Genomic DNA, 22082 nt, shown 5'->3' on the forward strand with positions numbered 1-22082 from the left:
AAGTCCCCCAACTTCTTTCCCTCCAATCAACGTGTCGTTGTATGCTATTTTTGCTCTTTCTTTTCCCCTTAAGAAATCTAAAACACATTTTTTTTTATTCTTTTATAGTATTCACAAGGCAATGGGGTAACACTCGGCACATACCACATTTTTGATAGCATTAGAGATTTAATTAATAAAACCTTTCCCTTCAATGTCAGGTTTCTCAGTTTCCAATATCTCAATCTAATTTCCATCCCTTTTAAAACTCCCTCCCAATTAAAATGATCTGCTTTATTAAAATCCAAACAGATCCAAATGCCTAAAATCTTGATATGCTCATTCTCTTTCTTAAAATGTATGTGCTGAGGTAAAACATCTGCCCTTCCAATTCTCATACACACGCTCTTTTCAACATGAATCTTAGCTCCAGTCCCTTTACAATGCTTCTTTAAAATCCCCATTGCCTTTGTTACACTTTGGATGTCTTCAACCAACAAAGTTGTGTCATCTTCATACTGGTATATTGGTTCAAGTTCGGTTCTTTCTTCTACTTGTATTCCTTTTACTCCATTGATTGCTTTTATTGCTAGTGGTTTAGCTACTAATATGTACAGTAGTGCAGATAGTGGACATCCTTGTCTTACAGACCTTGTTGGTTGAAAACATTACGATAAAAAACATTGCATTTAATACATGTCAAGATATTGTAATAAAAAATGTTGATCCCTTTCCGAAATTTATCCCCAAATCCAAAGTTTTTAATCACTTCAAACAAATAGTCATGTTCCACTCTATCAAATGTTTTCTCTAAAACCAAACTAATTAAATATCCAATAATTTTTTTCTCCTTGTATACAGTAATGTATCTCTTATACTTTGAACTGTGTCTATTATGTCCCTCCCCTCTACTCCATATGCCTGTGTAGTGCTTATAATTTTAGGTAATATTTTCCTTAGTCTGTTTGCTAAAACCTTTGCTAAAATTTTTAAATCTGTATTTAACATTGTTAAGGGCCAATTGTTCTTCAGATCTAAAGGACTTTCTCTTCTTTTGTTTATCATTTTAATCATTCCTATCTTCATTCTTTCACTTAATTCTTCTTTGTTAAAAACCTCATCATATACTTTTAAAACAGGTGCTATAATTTCTCTAAAACTCTTATAAAACTCATTGTTTAAAAAAGGGGTGTCCAAACTACAGCCCGCGGGCCATCTGCAGCCCGCAATCAGTGTTGTGGTGGCGAGGCATTTATAAATATTAATAGAATCAAGCCCGCCATACAAAAATAAACGTAATTCAATAAATTACCACCGGGTGTCACTATTACATGCCTTCAATTAGGCAGCACTTCTTGTTATGATGTAAAACTAAAGGCTGATTTATACTTCTGCGTCAAATAAAATATGCTACGGCGCTGACGCATAGCCCTTCGCCTGCGCCGTGGGTTATGCCGGTCACCTGACGCAGAAGTATAAATCAGGCTTTACCGACCAAACTGAAGGAAACATGATTGATAATCACATTTTGGCGAGCCATGGCACACCAAAACAAAAGGAAAATCAACAGTCAGTGCAGGAAGTTTCAGTCACGTTGGGGCAAAGAATATTTCTTCACAGAGGTCAGTGGGAAATGTATCTGTTTTTATTTGCCAAGAATCAGTTGCATTAATATAAGAATATAATATTAAAAGACATTATGAAACAAAGCATCAGGCCTTCAGCTCTTACACTGGTGCCAAACGAGATAAAAAAGTAAAACAATTAGCAGCGCCCTAACAGCTCAACAACAGGAGTTTTTTCATGCCAATAAAGTGCAAGAAAATTCTACACTGCACTGCAAAAAATGCTTTTTTTATTTATATTTTTGTCTTGTTTCAAGTCCAAATATCTAAAAAATCTTAAATAAAAGAGAATTTTCTAATTTGTTTTGAGAAATAATATGCCAATATTAAGTGAGTTTTTCCTTAAAACGAGCAAATTAATCTGCCAATGGGGTAAGCAAAATAATCATTTTTCATTTTCCATCTCTTTTAGTTGTTCTTGTAAATATATGAATTTTTCAATCTCTTCATTTTGACCTATTTGCAGTCTTTTTATTTCGTCTTCTAATTCCCTTCTTATTTGTATTTCTTTATTATTTTTAACTCTTTTTAAATTTTACAATATTTTATTGAAATTTTTTTATGTCTAACTTAACATTGTCCCACCATATTCTTTAATCTTCCCTATACATTCTATCAAATTTACTGTTTACAATTATTTGTTGAATTTTTTCTTTGTATGTCTCATGTTTTAAAATTGTTGCGTTCAAAATCCATACACCTAATCCCCTTTCACTTTTACACAATCTAACGTCACACAAAAAATCGAATGATCACTAAATCCAAGGTTTTTGTAAAATACACTTTTGATATAGTCATTTATTTCTACATTACATAACATATAATCAATCCTACTTAACCTCATTTAAAACCAGTTGCATTCTTGAAAATTCCCTCTTTGTCTTATTTCTCTCTCCACACATCTATTAAATTACATTGTCATCATTTTCAGTAGCTCCTCCCTCCCCTTGTCTTTTCTATATACCATCTTACTCTCCAGATCTAATTCTGTGAAAACAGTATTAAAATCTCAAACTACAATAACATTCTGCCATTTTTTACATTTATACTAACGTTTTTAAAGAAGTTCACTTTTTCCTTTTTTTCATTGGATGCATGAATATTATAAATTATGAAATTATCTTCACCTTTTTCTAATTTCATCGCCATGCTTTTCCCAACTCCATCCTCAAATATTACCTTTTCTTTTTCATATATACCTTTTTTTTATTAAAATCACTACTCCATAATCCACTTTATCCTCTCCACTGTTAAAATATATTTGACCATCCCATTTACCATGAACCATTTTAAACTTAAATTTTTCCAATTTGTTTCTTGCAAAACAATCACATCAGCTTCTTTACATAACACCAACATTTTTTTAAATTTCTCCACATTCAATAAACCGCTTGCATTCCATAATAAAATGTTTAAAAACATGATGAAAGATATTAAAATATTAAAACCACCCATTATTTTTAGTCTCATCCTCTACATCTGCATACCAATTTTTGTCACTCAACTAACAGCCCCTTCCATAAAAGAAACACAAATTAAATTCATGTTAAAAATAAATAAAATGGGTAAAAAATCATTATTTCTCATCATCTTCTTCTGTAGTGGTTTTCTTGGTTTTTCTCTTACTAAATCAAACTCAGTCTGGAGGTTATGAATATCAGAAGAATATACTTTATTGTCGACAACAAAGGAGAATTTTCAGGAGACCCCCAGTAGCATCCCTGTCTGAAAAGTTCTGTCTCACTCATGCCCTGGCCTTACCTAAATACCCCTTTACATCCGTTGTTTTCCTTTGTTCTCCATATATTACACAAGATCCCTCCTAGTTTAACCCTTGACTCCAAATTCCACCTCTGTCATCTGTTTTTCCTTTATTTCTACATATATCACACAAGACCCCCCTAGTTTAACCCTTGACTCCAAATTCCACCTCTGTCATCTGTTTACACATGTGTTGCTCTATTCTTATCCATTTCCTGAGACACATTAGTTGTTTACTCAGGCTTTGTCCCGCTCTCTTCTCATCCACTTCTTTTTATGACCTTTTCTACATAGCACCTTAATTCTTTTAATGGTATGCAAGTCTACAAGCAGATTATACACATACAATTTGAATGTATAGATTAACTTCACACTCCAAAGAGCACAAAATCCACCTCACTTCCAGCCCTCTTAACACTTCATACCTATTTACATTTTTTACTCGCACCTTTGTCAACATCTTTTTTCTTGCACTGTCCACATTTGGTTTTACCTTTATTGTTCTTCTTCTTATTAGTCCTCTTTCCACTTTGTTCTTCTCTACAAAATCTGTCAGTTTTTCTCCATTACTTTCCATTTCTTCGGCTTGATCAGTCTTATTTATTTCATCGTTTTCCACCATATTTAAAAAGTTTTTAAAACTGTCAGTTATTTCCATTTGTGTCCACTGTTCTTGTTCTGACGTCTGTTTTTCGTTCACATTTTTCCTCTCTCTTCCCTTATGTTGTTTGTTTCCTCCTACATAACCCTTGTTTTTAAATCTTCTTCTTCCTTGTTTCTTTCATGCACCTGTCCGTCCTCTTGTTTTGCTCCCCCTCCTTCCTCTCCTTCCATCCAACATTCACACTTGTTTAAAAATTGTTTAAATTCTGGACATTTGACATTATTACAATTCCTTGCAAAGTGTCCCTTTTCTTCACCTTTATAGCACTTAAAATCAGCGCAATCCATTAAAATGTGCTTTTTTTGTTTTATTTTTTTTATTTAAAACATCATCACATTACATTAACATTTAAAAACTCCAGAAATTTCACAAAACAAATACATTAAAATAAACATTCTTCATAAAATAATATCCTCTTTGGGCATCTTCCACTTTAAACCATTTAAAACAACCTTGATCCGTCCTCAATGTCAGTGCCTGTGTAAACTCTTCTTTTTATTTTTGATATGGGATAAACTCCCCATCCTTCTAATTTTTCTAAAATGTCTCTGTCATAAAGATAGACTGGCAGGTGCATGAAAGAAACAACATAATCCCTGTTTTGCAGCTTTTTGATTTTAACAGTTCATTTCCTTAATCAACAGTTCATAGATCAATTCCTCACATGTTTCTTGCTTTTCCATAGTTAGTTCAAACTCTTTTCCTTGCCTCAGTCTCAAAGCCAGAATCTTCCCATGACCACACTTGTCTGTCACTGCTTTAATGATGTCCACAGCTCTTACCTCATTTACTTCTTCGGCATTCACTATTACTGTTACTTCTTTTAAATATTTTTTTCCACCAAGTTTTTCCTTTGTCCAGCTCGTTGTTTATCGTCTAGTCCATTGTCGTTAACCATTCTTGTCCCTCCATTCAGTCTAGTTTCATTTGCCAAGAAAGTCTCTGCATCCAGCCCAGTTTCGTTTGCCACAGAACCGTCCATTTTATGCCCAGGAAAAGTGCAAAAAAAAAAAAAAAACACCCTCCAGTTAGCAAGATGCTGCTCTCAGGTGGTTTAAAAAAATAAAATAAAATAGACTCTATTTCACTTCACAAAAACAACACAAACAAACACAAAACAAATATTCTAAAATGAAGGAGACCCTGTCTCCGAACTGCAGCTGTTCACTCCCTATATCGCTCACTAGTGTCCTCTACTGTTCCCAGGGTGGTACGGCTATAAGCAGGCAAGAATTCTACCACTGAGCCACCAATGTTGACACATGTCTTTCCTTGCCTTTTTGGTGTGTGAGTGCTGCAAGGCTGTTACATGCAGCTGGAAGAGGAGCAACACAAAACATGAACTGCATTGGCCAAGAATCAGTCCCCGGTCTCCTGCATGGGAGGCGAGAATTCAACCACTGAACCACCATTGCTGCCTCACATGTTCACCTGCCCTTGTGGGCTCCGAGTGCTGCCAGGCGGTTACATGCAGCTGGAAGGGGAGCAACATAAATTGCATTGGCCAGGAATCAACACAAATCCACAAATGCTGACCTGCTTATTATTTTGCCATTGGCCGGGAATCGGACACGAATCTCCCACGTGGCAGGTGAGAATTGTGTGTAAGCGAGGCGCAACTCTGCGCAGGAGTTTAGACCGGGTTTGTTTTGGTCTAATGAAAAATCTATTTTAGTTTCTCAAAATAGCAACGCGCCAGCAGTGCGCCTCAGAACACCTTCTTTTTTAGACCAGAACGCCTATGGGTGCACATATGAGCGCTAATGCATTTGCTATTTAAACAGCGTAGCGCAACGTCTCAAAACGACTCTTGTGTCAAGCTTAAACTAGCAATATACTGTTGCGCCGCGCGTATGATAGGGCACTAAACCATCAATGCTGAAACACATGTTATCCTACCCTAGTGGGGTGTGATTGCTGCTATGCTGTTACATGCAGCTGGAAGAGTAGCAACACAGACCAGCAACTGCATTGGCTGGCAATCAGACCCAGTTCTTCCACAAGGCGGGCGAAAATTCTACCACTGAAACACCAACGCTGGCACATATGTTCTTTTGCCCTTGTGGGGAGTCAGTGCTGCAAGGCAGTTCATGTAGCTGGAAAAGGAGCCACACAAAACAGCAACTGCACTAGACGGGAATCGAGCTCATGTGTCCCGCATGGCAGGCGAGAATTCTACCACTGAACCACCAATACGGATATACTCATATTGCTGCCCAAGTGGGGTGTGATTGCTACAAGGCTGTTACCCAGAGCTGGAAGAGTAGCATCACAAAACAGTAATTGCATTAGCCGAGAAGTAAACCTGGGTCTCCCACGTGACAGGTGAGAATTCTACCACTGAACCACCAATGCTAATCCATGTTGTTTCTTGCCTTTGTGTTGTGTGAGAGCTAAAAGGCCGTCAACCAGAGCTGGAACAGGAGCCACACAAAACAGCAAATGTTATAGCCGTGAATCGACACCAGGCCTCCCGCGTGGCAAGTGAGAATTCTACCACTGAACCACCAATGCTGATATGCTCACACTGCTCTCCTAGTAGGGTGTGATTGCTGCAAGGCTGTTACCCAGAGCTGGAAGAGTAGCAACACAAAACAGGATTTGCATTGGCCAGGAATCGGACCCGGGTCTCTCGCGTGGCAGGTGAGAATTCTACCAGTGAACCACCACTGCTGATATGCTCATACTGCTGTACTAGTTGGGTGTGATTGCTGCAAGGCTGTTACCCAGAGCTGTAAGAGTAGCAACACAAAAGAGGATTTGCATTGGCTGGGAATCGAAACCTGGTCTCCAGCGTGGCAGGCGAGAATTCTACCACTGAACCACCAATGCTGTTATAATCATAAATCTGTCCTAGTGGGGTGTTATTGCTGCAAGGCTGTTACCCAGAGCTGGAAGAGTAGCAACAAAAAACAGGAATTGAATTGGCTGGAAAACAGACCTCCCGCGTCACAAATGGGATTTTTACGACTGAACCACCAACGCTGATATGCTAATACTGCTGTCCTAGTGGGTTGTGATTGCTACCCACTAGGGGCTGTTACCCAGAGCTGGATGATTAGCAACACAGAAGAGGCATTGCATTGGCTAGGAATCGGACCCGGGTCTCCCGCGTGGGAGGCGAGAATTTTACCACTGAACCACCAATGCTGATATGCTCGTACTTCTGTCCTAGTGGGGTGTGATTGCTGCAAGGCTATTACCCAGAGCTGGAAGAGTAGCAACACAAAACAGGGTTTGCATTGGACAGGAACCGGACCAGGGTCTCCCACGTGGCAGGCGAGAATTCTACCAGTGAACCACCAATGCTGATATGCTCATACTGCTGTCCTAGTGGGGTGTGATTGCTGCAAGGCTGTTACCCAGAGCTGGAAGAGAAGCAACACAAAAATGGAACTGCGTTGGCCGGGAATCAGACCCAGGTCTCCTGTGTGGGACGCGAGAATTCTACCACTAAACCACCAACGCTGATATGCTCATACTGCTGTCCTAGTGGGGTGTGATTGCTGCTAGGCTGTTACCCAGAGCTGTAAGAGTAGCAACACAAAAGACGATTTGCATTGGCCGGGAATCGGACCCGGGTCTCCCGCGTGGCAGGCGAGAATTCTACCACTGAACCACCAATGCTGATATGCTTATACAACTGTCCTAGTGGGGTGTGATTGCTGCAAGGCTGCTACCCAGAGCTGGAAGAGTTGCAACACAAAACAGGGTTTGCATTGGACAGGAACCGGACCAGGGTCTCCCACGTGGCAGGCGAGAATTCTACCAGTGAACCACCAATGCTGATATGCTCATACTGCTGTCCTAGTGGGGTGTGATTGCTGCAAGGCTGTTACCCAGAGCTGGAAGAGAAGCAACACAAAAATGGAACTGCGTTGGCCGGGAATCAGACCCAGGTCTCCTGTGTGGGACGCGAGAATTCTACCACTAAACCACCAACGCTGATATGCTCATACTGCTGTCCTAGTGGGGTGTGATTGCTGCTAGGCTGTTACCCAGAGCTGTAAGAGTAGCAACACAAAAGACGATTTGCATTGGCCGGGAATCGGACCCGGGTCTCCCGCGTGGCAGGCGAGAATTCTACCACTGAACCACCAATGCTGTTATAATCATAATTCTGTCCTAGTGGGGTGTGATTGCTGAAAGGCTGTTACCCAGTGCAGGAAGAGTAGCAACACAAAACAGGAATTGCATTGGCCGGGAATCGGACACGGGTCTCCCGCATGGGAGGCAAGAATTCTACCACTGAACCACCAATGCTGATATGCTCATACTGCTCTCCTAGTGGGGTGTGATTGCTGCTAGGCTGTTACCCAGAGCTGGAAGGGAAGCAACACAAAAAGGGAACTGTGTTGGCCGGGAATCAGACCCAGGTCTCCTGCGTGGGAGGCGAGAATTCTACCACTAAACCACCAATGCTGATATGCTCATACTGCTTTCCTAGTGGGGTGTGATTGCTGCAAGGCTGTTACCCAGAGCTGTAAGAGTAGCAACACAAAAGAGGATTTGCATTGGCTGGGAATCGGACCCGGGTCTCCCGCGTGGCAGGCGAGAATTCTACCACTGAGCCACCAATGCTGATACGCTTATACAGCTGTCCTAGTGGGGTGTGATTGCTGCAAGGCTGTTACCCAGAGCTGGAAGAGTAGCAACACAAAACAGGGTTTGCATTGGCCAGGAACCGGACCAGGGTCTCCCACGTGGCAGGCAAGAATTCTACCACTAAACCACCAATGCTGATATGCTCATACTGCTTTCCTAGTGGGGTGTGATTGCTGCAAGGCTGTTACCCAGAGCTGTAAGAGTAGCAACACAAAAGAGGATTTGCATTGGCCGGGAATCGGACCCGGGTCTCCCGCGTGGCAGGCGAGAATTCTACCACTGAACCACCAATGCTGATATGCTTATACAACTGTCCTAGTGGGGTGTGATTGCTGCAAGGCTGTTACCCAGAGCTGGAAGAATAGCAACACAAAACAGGGTTTGCACTGGCCAGGAACCGGACCAGGGTCTCCCACGTGGCAGGCGAGATCTCTAATAGTGAACCACCGATGCTGATATGCTCATACTGCTGTCCTAGTGGGGTGTGATTGCTGCAAGGCTGTTACCCAGAGCTGGAAGATTGGCAACACAAAACAAGAATTGCATTGGCCAGGAATCAGACCCAGGTCTCCCACGTGGCAGGCGAGAATCCTACCACTGAACCACCAATGCTCATATGCTTATATTGCTGCCCTAGTGGGGTGTAACCTCCGCAAGGCTGTTACCCAGAGCTGTAAGAGTAGCAACAAAAAACAGGAATTGAATTTGCCGGAAAACAGACCTCCCGCGTCACAAATGGGATTTTTACGACTGAACCACCAACGCTGATATGCTCATACTGCTGTCCTAGTGGGTTGTGATTGCTACCCACTAGGGGCTGTTACCCAGAGGTGGAAGATTAGCAACACAGAAGAGGAATTGCATTGGCCAGGAATAAGACCCGGGTCTCCCGCGTGGGAGGCAAGAATTCTACCACTGAACCACCAATGCTGTTATAATCATAAGTCTGTCCTAGTGGGGTGTGATTGCTGCAAGGCTATTACCCAGTGCTGGAAGAGTAGCAACACAAAATAGGAATTGCATTAGCCGGGAATCGGACCCGGGTCTCCCGCGTGGGAGGCAAGAATTCTACCACTGAACCACCAATGCTGATATGCTAATACTGCTCTCCTAGTGGGGTGTGATTGCTGCAAGGCTGTTACCCAGAGCTGGAAGAGAAGAAACACAAAAAGGGAACTGTATTGGCCGGGAATTGGAACCAGGTCTCCTGTGTGGGAGGCGAGAATTCTACCACTAAACCACCAATGCTGATATGCTCATACTGCTGTCCTAGTGGGGTGTGATTGCTGCAAGGCTGTTACCCAGAGCTGTAAGAGTAGCAATACAAAAGAGGATTTGCATTAACCGGGAATCAGACCCAGGTCTCCTGCGTGGCAGGCAACAGTTCTACCACTGAACCACCAACGCTGATATGCTTATACTGCTGCCCTAGTGAGGTGTGACTGCTGCAAGGCTGTTACCCAGAGCTGGAAGAGTAGCAACACAAAACAGGATTTGCATTGACCGGGAATCGCACACGGGTCTCCCGCATGGCAGGCGTGACTTCTACCACTGAACCACCAATGCTGATATGCTCATACTACTGTCCTAGTGGGGTGTGATTGCTGCAAGGCTGTTACCCAGAGTTGGAAGAGTAGCAACACAAAACAGGGTTTGCATTGGCCGGGAATCGGACCCAGGTCTACCGCGTGGCAGGCAAGAAGTCTACCACTGAACCACCACTGCTGACATGCTCAAACATCTGTCTTAGTGGGGTGTGATTGCTGCAAGGCTGTTACCCGGAGCTGGAAGATTAACTACACAAAACAGGAATTGCATTGGCCGGGAATCAGACCCAGGTCTCCCGTGTGGGAGACGAGAATTCTACCACTGAACCACCAATGCTGATATGCTCATACTGCTCTCCTAGTAGGGTGTGATTGATGCAAGGCTGTTACCTAGGGCTGGAAGAGTAGCAACACAAAACAGGATTTGCATTGGCCAGGAATCGGACCCAGGTCTCCCGCATGGCAGGCGAGAACTCTACCAGTGAACCACCACTGCTGATATGCTCATACTGCTGTCCTAGTTGGGTGTGATTGCTGCAAGGCTGTTACCCAGAGCTGGAAGAGTAGCAACACAAAAAAGAAATTGCATTGGCCGGGAATCGGACCCGGGTCTCCTGTGTGGGAGGTGAGAATTCTACCACTAAACCACCAATGCTGATATGCTCATACTGCTGTCCTAGTGGGGTGTGATTGCTGCAAGGCTGTTACCCAGAGCTGTAAGAGTAGCAACACAAAAGAGGATTTGAAATGGCCGGGAATCGGACCCGGGTCTCCCGCGTGGCAGGCGAGCATTCTACCACTGAACCACCAATGCTGATATGCTTATACAACTGTCCTAGTGGGGTGTAATTGCTGCAAGACTGTTACCCAGAGCTGGAAGAGTAGCAACACAAAACAGGGTTTGCATTGGCCAGGAATTGGAGCCGGGTCTCCCGAGTGGCAGGCAAGAATTCTACCAGTGAACCACCACTGCTGATATGCTCATACTGCTTTCCTAGTTGGGTGTGATCGCTGCAAGGCTGTTACCCAGAGCTGAAAGAGTAGCACCACAAAACAGGAATTGCATTGGCCGGGAATCGGACCCAGGTCTCCCGCATGGGAGACGAGAATTCTACCACTGAACCACCAATGCTGATATGCTCATACTGCTCTCCTAGTGGGGTGTGATTGCTGCAAGGCTGTTACCCAGAGCTGGAAGAGAAGCAACACAAAAAGGGAACTGCGTTAGCCGGGAATCGGACCCAGGTCTCCTGTGTGGGAGGCGAGAATTCTACCACTAAATCACCAATGCTGATATGCTCATACTGCTGTCCTAGTGGGGTGTGATTGCTGCAAGGCTGTTACCCAGAGCTGTAAGAGTAGCAACACAAAAGATGATTTGCATTGGCCGGGAATCGGACCCGGGTCTCCCGCATGGCAGGCGAGAATTCTACCACTGAACCACTAATGCTGATATGCTTATACAACTGTCCTAGTGGGGTGTGATTGCTGCAAGGCTGTTACCCAGAGCTGGAAGAGTAGCAACACAAAACAGGGTTTGCATTGGCCAGGAACCGGACCAGGGTCTCCCACGTGGCAGGCGAGAATTCTACCAGTGAACCACCAATGCTGATATGATCATACTGCTGTCTTAGTGGGGTGTGATTGCTGCAAGGCTGTTACCCAGAGGTGGAAGATTAGCAACACAAAACAAGAATTGCATTGGCCAGGAATCGGACCCGGGTCTCCCGCGTGGGAGGTGAGAATTCTACCAGTGAACCAATAATGCTGATATGCTCATGCTGCTGTCCTAGTGGGTTGTGATTGCTGCAAGGCTGTTACCCAGAGCTGGAAGAGTAGCAACACAAAAACGAAATTGCATTGGCCGGGAATCGGACCCAGGTCTACCGCATGGCATGCAAGAAGTCTACCACTGAACCACCAATGCTGATATGCTCAAACATCTGTCCTAGTGGGGTGTGATTGCTACCCACTAGGGGCTGTTACCCAGAGCTGAAAGAATAGCAACACAGAAGAGGATTTGCATTAGCCGGGAATCGGACCCGGGTCTCCCGCGTGGCAGGCGAAAATTCTACCACTAAACCACCAATGCTGTTATAATCATAAATCTGTCCTAGTGGGGTGTGATTGCTGCAAGGCTGTTACCCAGTGCTGGAAGAGTAGCAACACAAAACACGAATTGCATTAGCCGGGAATCAGACCCGGGTCTCCCACGTGGGAGGCGAGAAATCCACCACTGAACCACCAATGCTGATATGCTATTACTGCTCTCCTAGTGGGGTGTGATTGCTGCAAGGCTGTTACCCAGAGCTGTAAGAGTAGCAATACAAAAGAGGATTTGCATTAACCGGGAATCGGACCCGGGTCTCCTGCGTGGCAGGCGACAATTCTACCACTGAACCACCAATGCTGATATGCTTAAACTGCTGCCCTAGTGGGGTGTGACTGCTGCAAGGCTGTTACCCAGAGCTGGAAGAGTAGCAACACAAAACAGGATTTGCATTGGCCGGGAAACGCACACGGGTCTCCCGCATGGCAGGCGTGACTTCTACCACTGAACCACCAATGCTGAAATGCTCATACCACTGTCCTAGTGGGGTGTGATTGCTGCAAGGCTGTTACCCAGAGCTGGAACAGTAGCAACACAAAACAGGGTTTGCATTGGCCAGGAACCGGACCAGGGTCTCCCAAGTGGCAGGCGAAAATTCTACCAGTGAACCACCAATGCTGATATGCTCATACTGCTGTCCTAGTGGGGTGTGATTGCTGCAAGGCTGTTACCCAGAGCTGGAAGATTAGCAACACAAAAAGTGAACTGCGCTGGCCAGGAATCGGACCCAGGTCTCCTGTGTGGGAGGCGAGAATTCTACCACTAAACCACCAATGCTGATATGCTCATGCTGCTGTATTAGTGGGGTGTGATTGCTGCAAGGCTGTTACCCATAGCTGGAAGAGTAGCAACACAAAAAAGAAATTGCATTGGCCGGGAATCGGACCCAGGTCTTGAGGTGGATTTTATATTCTTTAAAATGTGAAGTTAATCTATATATTCAAATTGTATGTGTATAATCTGCTTGTAGACTTGCATACCATTGGAAGAATTACCATATCACAAGAAATGGATAAGTTGTATAGTCACCAGGTGTTAAACTAGGAGGGATCTTGTGTAATATATGGAGAACAAAGGAAAACAATTGTTGTCAAAGTGTATTTAAACAGGCCAGCACATTAGGGAGGCAGAATTTTTCAGACAGAGATGCTACTGGGGGTCTCCTGAAAGTTCTCCTTTGTTGTCGACAATAAAGAACTCTTCTGAAATCAAAACCATTTGACTTTGCTGATCATTGAAGAAATGAGAAAACCACCACATTATTGGCGACCCTGGGTGCGCAGGAAAGGAGCAGGCAGTGACGACCACGCTTGCGGGACTGGAAGAGCAACAGAACTGTGGCCACGAAAATCAGGTGAGCGATTTTTGCTTACAAGTTTTGTTGCTCTGCCAGAATCCGCTTGTGATGGTAAAGGCACTTGAACTGTTTCTCCAAATTTAAAAAGCTAAAAAGTAAAAAGGGAAATAGGGTTTTGAGTTCAGAAGAAAAGTGTTGCATGCAACAATCTGTGTTTAACAATGAGTGGGCCTTGATGGACATTGTTTAAACGTTAACTTGTAATTGTTACTCAGGGGGTGGCGCCCCCTTCTGGATATCTCTTAGGTGAGATTGTCTAGAGACGGACGCCCCTAGTGTCGCATTGAGAGGAATGTATGAAAGAATAAGCCCTTTATCATAAAAAGGGATAAAGAGCGAATGCAGAGTACATGAATGTATGCAGTAAAAACTGATTTGAATGTATAAGCTCGTTAGGATAAACGGGATATTGTATGAATGCAACTTAGAAGTGTGTTTGCAATAAAGGTGGAATGAAAGAATGCTTGTTTGAATGAGAGTGCATATGTATTAGAGAAAAAAGAAAAATATATATAGCTATTCAAAGAATCAAGAAGAGGAAAGTGGAAGAGTAATTTAAAAATAGATAAATATAATAAATAGCATAAAACTAAGTAAATAAAGGGATAGAGGACAGAAAAGTGGAGGATAAAGTAAAGAAAACTGTGTGTGCATATAAAAGAATATTATAAAGAAAGGAATAAATTAAAAAGTAATAATAATAAAATATAGGGTGGATAGTTTACACCAATAAGAGGACAGGTTAAAATAAAGAAAAATATATTTGTAAAAATATAGAGGTAAAAGTAAAATAAAATTGTAAGTACAGAGAGAGGAAGAACTATAGCAAACACTCCAGTGGAAAGTTTAGGATTAAAATATCCATTATGTAGGGATCTGATCAATAAATACTCAAAAAAGTGGCAGACAAGAACAAAAAATATGGTGACACAATGGCCAACAGGAGGGTCATTTGATGTAGAGTTATGTGGTGAATTGGAGATAATGATAAAAAATTATAAAATAAGAGGCATCATGACAAAGAAAAAAAAAGAAACAAAAAGAGAAAAGGAACTAGAGGTTCTCAATCTGTTTAAAAAAAGAAGGACAGGATAAACTGAAAAGTATAAAAAAGGCAAGAAAAATGTTGAAAGAGACAGAAAAAGAAACAGAAGCTAAAGAAAAGATGTTCTCTAGCCCCCCACCTTATATGCACTCAGAAGGGCAGTTTCCACTTCTAAAAGGTGTAATGGGTGTAGCAGGGGAGTTTAAAATAGAGGGAGAGATAGAGATGGAGGAAACAGATGTAGGAAAAGAAGTAAAGTCTAAAAAATCGGGGGTGGAAGAAAGTGTGGCATATATACCACTAGATTGTTACAAACAAGCACGGGAGGCATTAGAAAAAATGAACACCGAATGTGCAAACAAAGTAGAGTGTGTTGAAGCATTAGGAAAGCTGAGACATGTAAACAAGGAAATTGGGGCAGAAGGGGGAGGTGAAGAAATTGAATACATAAAACAGAAAGACACAGAAAAATTACTAAAAGATGCAAATGACACCATAAAACACAGAATTGTGCACTCAGATAGTAAAGAAAATGATAGTGAAGTGGATGAGTCTTCAGTTGAAGATGGAAAATGTGGAAAAGGACAAAAACAGAGGTCATTTGCTCCACAATTTCCCATTCTAATTAAAGGGACACAGGGTCAATATATTCCTTGGCAATCTCAGGATTTGGAGGGCCTTGTTAATAAACTCCCAAACATTCACGAGGGGGCAGCAAAGTGGATTAAGATTTTTGAAGAAAACACTGTGGGAAGGATGCTTGCTATTGGTGACATAAAGGCTTTACTTGCAAAGACTGTTGGAGTTACAAAGATGGGGGAAATCTTTCAAGCTGCTGACCTGGAAAGAGCTGTAAACACTCAGTATGCTGATGGAACTGTTTTTGATCCGTTTAGACCTGCAATATGGTTGGCTTTACGTGTTGAATATCCTCTCAGACTTGACCCAAAGATGTTAAAAGGGGACCAGCTGGGGGAAGTTGAAAACCCAATAGCATATGTGCAAAGACATTTGAAAAGATGGAGGGAGGACACTGAGGGTGATCCTGAAAAGGACCCAATAATGGCTACACTGTTTAGACAAGCCATAATTGACTCTTTGCCTTGTGCAGTTAAAAGCCGACTGGAAGATGTAGTTGGCCTGAACTCTAAGTCACATAAGGAGTTTTGTGATTATGTGTCCCATGCTGTTGACCAGTACAGAAAGACTGAACAACGACTTAAAAAGCAAGAGAGTGAGTTGCAGAGAAAACTAACTCAGCTACAGCTGGAGGAACTGACCAGAAAGAGCAAAAAGAAGGTCCAGGCAGCTGTAGTGACAGAGGAGGGGGATGAAGCTATGATGGCTCCAATTACAGCAGCACCACCAATGACTCAGCCAAGCCCATCTGCAGGTTACCTATTGCACCGAAACCAGATGACCCCACCAATCATTAACGTCTACGCACAAGAGCCAGAGGCAAGGTGGCAGAAAAGGTCAACACAAAGAGAGCAGAAGGGGACAAGCAAACCCTATGCACTGACGCCCCCTGGTGTCTGTTGGGGGTGTGGACTAACAGGACACAACAAGAGACATTGTCCCACAAATCCATGGGAGTCTCCTTGTGGTGTAAGGGGGGGATGGCATCAGCCCCATCCAAATTCAAACCAAGGCCCAGTTAATTCATATAGAGGTCCAAATCAGGGATATTGATGGGGCCCAGAGAATCCTGCAGGGGAAAATCAGCTTCCAATGATAACAACAAATTCTAGTCAAGAACCAATGTTACCAATCAAAATAGAGGGTAAAACAATACCAATGCTTCTTGATACAGGGGCTGTGTACACATCTATTAATGCAAATTATGCTGCTCATCTTCCCCTGTCTGGTAAATATGCAAAGACTGTAGGATTCTCGGGAAAAACACAGTTAATTCCAATGACTTCGCCAGTGTGCATAGAAACTAAAAATCAAAGTGTTACTTTACCCATTCTTGTTTCAACTCAGACTCCTGTCAATTTACTAGGAAGAGATGCACTGTGTAAATTAGGTTTACACATTTGGTGTTCCCCTGAGGGTGTATATATTGATGCAAAAGGAATTGACACTCAAATGATGGTTGCAGAACCAAAGGCTAATATCTATTGGATAGGGCAAATAGATAAAGAAGTATGGGAGACAATTAATAAGTGGGGAAAATACATTGAAGCACAAATTCCTGACTCAAAAATGCCACAATCAGGGTTTCATTGTACAATGATGTATGATACAAAAAGAGATTTGAGCTTAGAAAAGGAATGGCAAGAAAATACTGAGGGACAACAAATTGAAATTGTTTCACAATACATGATTGTAGGGCAACAGGGAGCAGCATTACATATACCAAGAGAAGGATTTGTAGAGAAATGGTTTAATGTAATAGGTTCAATTCCACATATAGCCATGTATGTGGGAAGAAATTGGGAAACAAAAGATTTAGGCCCGATGATGGAACAAGCAGAAAAGAGTAGGTGGGAGACTACAGAACATCCATTAATTTTTCAGTCTTCTGACAAAAAATACATCAAAATTGTATGTGCAACCAAATTGTTGGGAATACCTCAGGAAGTAATTCTAAGTGAAGAAAAAATGACACAAATGAATACAATGTCAGAATTAACAGATAGTTCAGAAACTGAATTGTTTAAGGAAATGGAAAGTCAAGTACCAATTAAATTATGGTCATTGCATGATACAGATGTTGGGCTAATTCAATCAGCCAGCCCAGTGAGGGTTAAGATTAAACCAAATGCACAATTGCCTAGAAAAGCACAGTACCCTTTACGACCTGATGCTGTAGCAGGCATAAGAAACACAATTGAAGGATTGGTGAAAGCAGGAGTATTAGTAGAAACAACTAGTTACTGTAATACTCCAATTATGCCTGTAATCAAACCAGACAAAAACAGATGGCGTCTAGTTCATGATCTAAGGGCAATCAATGATATAGTCGAAGATTTTACGGCTGAAGTTCCAAACCCACATACTCTCCTAACAAATATTCCTCCTGATGCCAAATACTTTACTGTAATTGATCTTTGTTCAGCCTATTTCAGTGTACCGTTGGCAGAGGAAAGTAGATATTTGTTTGCATTTACCTATGCTGGTAAACAGTATACATACACCAGAATGCCACAAGGATTTAAACACTCTCCACATGTATTTAATCAAATTCTTAAAGCAGATTTGGAGGAGGTGATGATGGAGAGTACGTTAATACAATATGTAGATGATTTAATTATTTGCTCTCCATCCCTGGAACAATGCCATAGAGATTCCATTAAAGTACTAACAAAGTTAGCTGAAGGAGGTCATAAAGTATCCAAAAATAAAACACAGTACTGTCAGTCACAGGTTGAGTACTTAGGACGATTGATTGCCTTTGGCACACGAGCTATAGCTCCAGATCAGTTAGAAGGTATAAGTAAATCACCAATGCCAAAGACTGTAGGCCAGATGATGACATTTCTAGGAATGACTGGTTTCAGTGCTGATTGGATTGAGGATTATGCCATAAAAACAGCACCTTTGAGAGAAATCATGAAACAGGCAGGAGTAGAAAACTTAAAAAATCCAGTAAAATGGAACACAGATGCAATCATAGCATTTGAGTCAATGAAAAAAGAACTTCAAAAAGCACCTGCTCTGGGAAACCCAGATTATTCCAAAGAATTTTTCTTATATGTGGCAAATAGAGCTGATGGTTATGCATCAGCTGTATTATTGCAAGAGACATGTAGTGGGAGGAAAAAACAGCCTATAGCATACTATTGCACTAAACTAGACAATACAGCACAGGGGTACCCACCATGTCACCAACAGGGTCTAGCAGCAGTGTATTATGCTTATGAGAAAGCATCTACAATTACCATGGGGTATCCAGTTACTATTTATACACATCACAAAACGGTGGAATTATTAGAACAAGGGAAATTTGTGCTTACTCAGGCCCGCATCTTAACATACTGTACACTTTTGACATATCCAGACATTACCATTAAACGATGTAAGACAGTAAACCCAGCTGAGTTAATTCCATTGGATTTTGAAGGACAGCCACATGACTGTGTAGCAAACTCATTGGCATTTACTAGATTAAGACCTGATTTGGAGTCTGTACCCTTCCCTGAGACAGAAGTCACATATTTTGTAGATGGATCTAGTTATAGAGACCATTTAGGAGTTCATACAGGATTTGCAGTAATAAAAAAGGAAAAAGATAATTTTGTTCCAGTAATATCTCAACAGTGTGTACAACCATGCTCTGCTCAGTTAGCAGAATTAAAAGCTCTTACAGCAGCATGCCAGTTAGCAAAAGGACAAACAGCTAACATTTACACTGATTCAGCATATGCACATGGTGTATGTCATTTGTTTGGGGCAGTGTGGAAACAAAGAGGTTTTAAGAAAACTGATGGGTCCCCCATCCAACATGCTGAACAGATAGGACAATTGATTTCTGCTATGATGCAACCAAAACGACTAGCAGTCATCAAATGTCAAGCTCATAAAAAAGGAAATGATTTTGTCATTAAGGGAAATAATGTAGCTGATTCAGAAGCTAAAAAAGCATCAGGATGTCGGGTAGCAATTCTAACTCCAATAGTACTAATAGAGCCTGAACCACAATTAGATGATATTGTGCGAATTCAACAACAAGCAAGTGTCTATGAACAATCTATGTGGCATCAAAGGGGAGCTAAAAAAGATTCACTAAATATTTGGCGTAATCATGAAGGGCAAACTGTTGCACCAACATCATTACTAAATATTCTCATTGCAGATGCACATGGATTTGATCATTGTTCAAAAGGTAAAGTGATAGGGAAAATTAAACAGCAAGGATATTGGTCTCCTTACTTAAATGCAATGATTAGTGAATTTTTGTCCACATGTGAAATTTGTGCAAAACACAATGTAAGAAAGGGAACAGCAACACCAATAAGTCATATACCAGTACCAGAAGGGCCATTCAAACACTTAGTAATGGACTATGTGGATATGATAAAACGAGTGCAAGGCAAAAGATACATGCTTGTGGTAATTGATAGGTTTAGCAGGTGGGTGGAGGCAGTGCCATCAGCAGATCAGGGAGCAGGAACTGTAATTAAATTTTTGACAAGAGAAATAATTCCACGATTTGGAATACCATCAGAAATAAGTTCAGATAATGGATCAGCATTCATACAAAAGACAGTTAAACAAGTACTGCAACAATTGAGAATTAAGCAAAGATTAGGATGCATTTACCATCCACAATCTCAGGGAATGGTTGAGAGAGTGAATGGAACCATTAAAGCCAAACTCAATAAAATATGTGCAAGTACTAATCTTAACTGGGTTGATGCTTTGCCTCTTGCTTTAATGAGTTATCGCATGCAAACTAACAGAAACACACATCTAACACCGCATGAAATGTTAACCGGACGTCCAATGCCTGTGCCGTTTTGTCGGGGTCCCTATAAAGGACCCCCATTAGAACAATTGCAAATGGAATTACGGTCATACATGAAGAATCTAACTGCCATACACAAAGCTATTTATGTGCAGGAAACCAGGAAGGGGGTTCGTGAGGAAGTGGAAACGCCAGGTCCAGTCGTGCCAGGGGACCAAGTGTACCTAAAGGTGTTCCGGCGGAAATGGAATGAGGCTAGGAGAGAAGGACCATATCGAGTTATAAGAGCAACTCCAACAGCTGTCCAAGTGGAAGGAAGTACCTGCTGGTATCATCTGAATCACTGCACAACGGTTCCAGTAAAAAAGTCCGGAGGAGAAACGCACCAGCTAGAAACAAGTGAGCCAGAAAACCACATAGAAGGCAACAATGATGTACAAAATGTGGCAGAAGGAGGTGAATAGAAGCATAAAACTCATAACTCTCATAATATGCCTAAATATGATAAAGATGCAACAAATTGAAGGGATGGAAAACATCACCACGGCGGATCCCAAGACTCAAGATTTTAATCACACTTATCAGGCTGTAAATAACTTCATGTCTTCAGAGTACAATAACTCTAATAATACTACTATACCTCCACAAGATAACATAACTTTGGGTTACATGAGTCAAACATTCAATGATACTCCAATATCAACAACAATTCAGTCATTTCTGGAGTTAAACAGTAATTCAAGCCTCATTGAAGGAGGTGGAAAACAGAGGAGAAATGTGGACAGTATATTGGAAGACAACATTAAACTGGATGAACTTTGGGAAATGGCGCAAAGTTATCAGTGGTTTGAATGGGCAACATATACTACAGCAGAAATAAAAAAGAAAGACTGCCTGTTCTGTACGAAGACACCAATGAGTCAAGTAGTAGTTGTTCCTAATCCGTTCACTTATGAACACTGTGCTCAATTCAATAGAGACTTTTGCCAAATGGAAAATGACTGGAGACTTTTTTGTCCGGCTGAATGCTTAGGCTACTTGAGTCATTCTAAACATCATCTCCTCTTCAAACATGTAGCTAGATTAAGGGCTAAATGTAGAAGTTTCGGTATTAGTGACAAATTAAAAATACAAAATGGTCCAGAAGAGATCCCATTATGGTATACTATTGATTATAGTAAAGAGTATGAGTGTTTTGTTAAGCCCATAGGAACCATTAATGTGGGACAGTTTAAAGGGAAATGCAGCATTACTTGGAATTTAGACACAAAAAAGGTTAGAAATTATGATGATTCTCGTGATTTCCCACTCTTTCGAGGGACAGGAACACATAAAGGAAAAATAATAACTCCAGCTGAAAATTGTGAAAATCAGACCATAGCATTACCTGACATAGATAGATATAAAGATCAAACTTTGCCATTAGCAGATTTCTTTTGGGTGTGTGGAAACAGAAAGCTTTTATCGTCTTTGCCTCTAGGGTGGAGAGGGAAATGTACTAGAGTGAGGTTAGTACAAGAAGTTCAAATAGTAGAATGGGATTTAGAGACTACATTTGGTAATAATAACACAGTTAACTACAGGATCAAAAGAAGTTATAGTCCAGATCCACAAGTGTATATAGATGCAATAGGACAACCCAGAGGTATACCAAATCAATTCAAAGCAAGAGATGAAGTTAAATCAGGACTTGAATCAATACTTCTTTGGATTTCTCCAAATAAAAATACAGAATGGATAAATTATATTTACTACAATCAGCAGCGATTCATCAATTACACTAATGAAGCCTTAATCTCATTAGGAGAGCAATTGGATGCAACTAGTAAGATGACATGGCAAAATAGATTAGCACTCAATTGGATATTAGCAGATAAGTCCGGTGTGTGTGTCTTTTTTGGCAGCTTATGTTGCACATATATTCCAAATAATACTGCACCAGAAGGAACATTTACAAAAGCAATGACAAAACTGAA

At 41.6% G+C, this 22082-nt stretch overlaps 2 protein-coding genes, 1 long non-coding RNA gene and 7 other non-coding genes across 13 annotated transcripts in view; 3 read left to right on the forward strand and 7 right to left on the reverse strand.

The window, feature by feature from the left end:
- Positions 1-22082, forward strand: part of LOC796311 (zinc finger MYM-type protein 1) — an 854498-nt gene that overhangs the window by 262850 nt on the left and 569566 nt on the right. The gene's annotated exons all lie outside the window — the stretch shown is intronic.
- Positions 1-22082, forward strand: part of wu:fe14d05 — a 312007-nt gene that overhangs the window by 108093 nt on the left and 181832 nt on the right. The window lies entirely within an intron of this gene.
- Positions 1-22082, forward strand: part of LOC147844971 (zinc finger MYM-type protein 1-like) — a 108351-nt gene that overhangs the window by 14793 nt on the left and 71476 nt on the right. The gene's annotated exons all lie outside the window — the stretch shown is intronic.
- trnag-gcc (transfer RNA glycine (anticodon GCC)) lies at positions 7586-7656 on the reverse strand. The gene has a single exon. It is a non-coding gene; the product is annotated as a tRNA-Gly (tRNA).
- On the reverse strand, positions 8063-8133 carry trnag-gcc (transfer RNA glycine (anticodon GCC)). Its single transcript has one exon. It is a non-coding gene; the product is annotated as a tRNA-Gly (tRNA).
- trnag-ccc (transfer RNA glycine (anticodon CCC)) lies at positions 8222-8292 on the reverse strand. Its single transcript has one exon. It is a non-coding gene; the product is annotated as a tRNA-Gly (tRNA).
- trnag-gcc (transfer RNA glycine (anticodon GCC)) lies at positions 8858-8928 on the reverse strand. Its single transcript has one exon. It is a non-coding gene; the product is annotated as a tRNA-Gly (tRNA).
- trnag-ccc (transfer RNA glycine (anticodon CCC)) lies at positions 9653-9723 on the reverse strand. Its single transcript has one exon. It is a non-coding gene; the product is annotated as a tRNA-Gly (tRNA).
- trnag-ccc (transfer RNA glycine (anticodon CCC)) lies at positions 10448-10518 on the reverse strand. The gene has a single exon. It is a non-coding gene; the product is annotated as a tRNA-Gly (tRNA).
- trnag-ccc (transfer RNA glycine (anticodon CCC)) lies at positions 11243-11313 on the reverse strand. Its single transcript has one exon. It is a non-coding gene; the product is annotated as a tRNA-Gly (tRNA).

The sequence above is a fragment of the Danio rerio genome, chromosome 4 (assembly GCF_052040795.2).
Source record: "Danio rerio strain M-AB ecotype USA chromosome 4, GRCz13ab, whole genome shotgun sequence".
Lineage (NCBI taxonomy): Eukaryota > Metazoa > Chordata > Actinopteri > Cypriniformes > Danionidae > Danio > Danio rerio.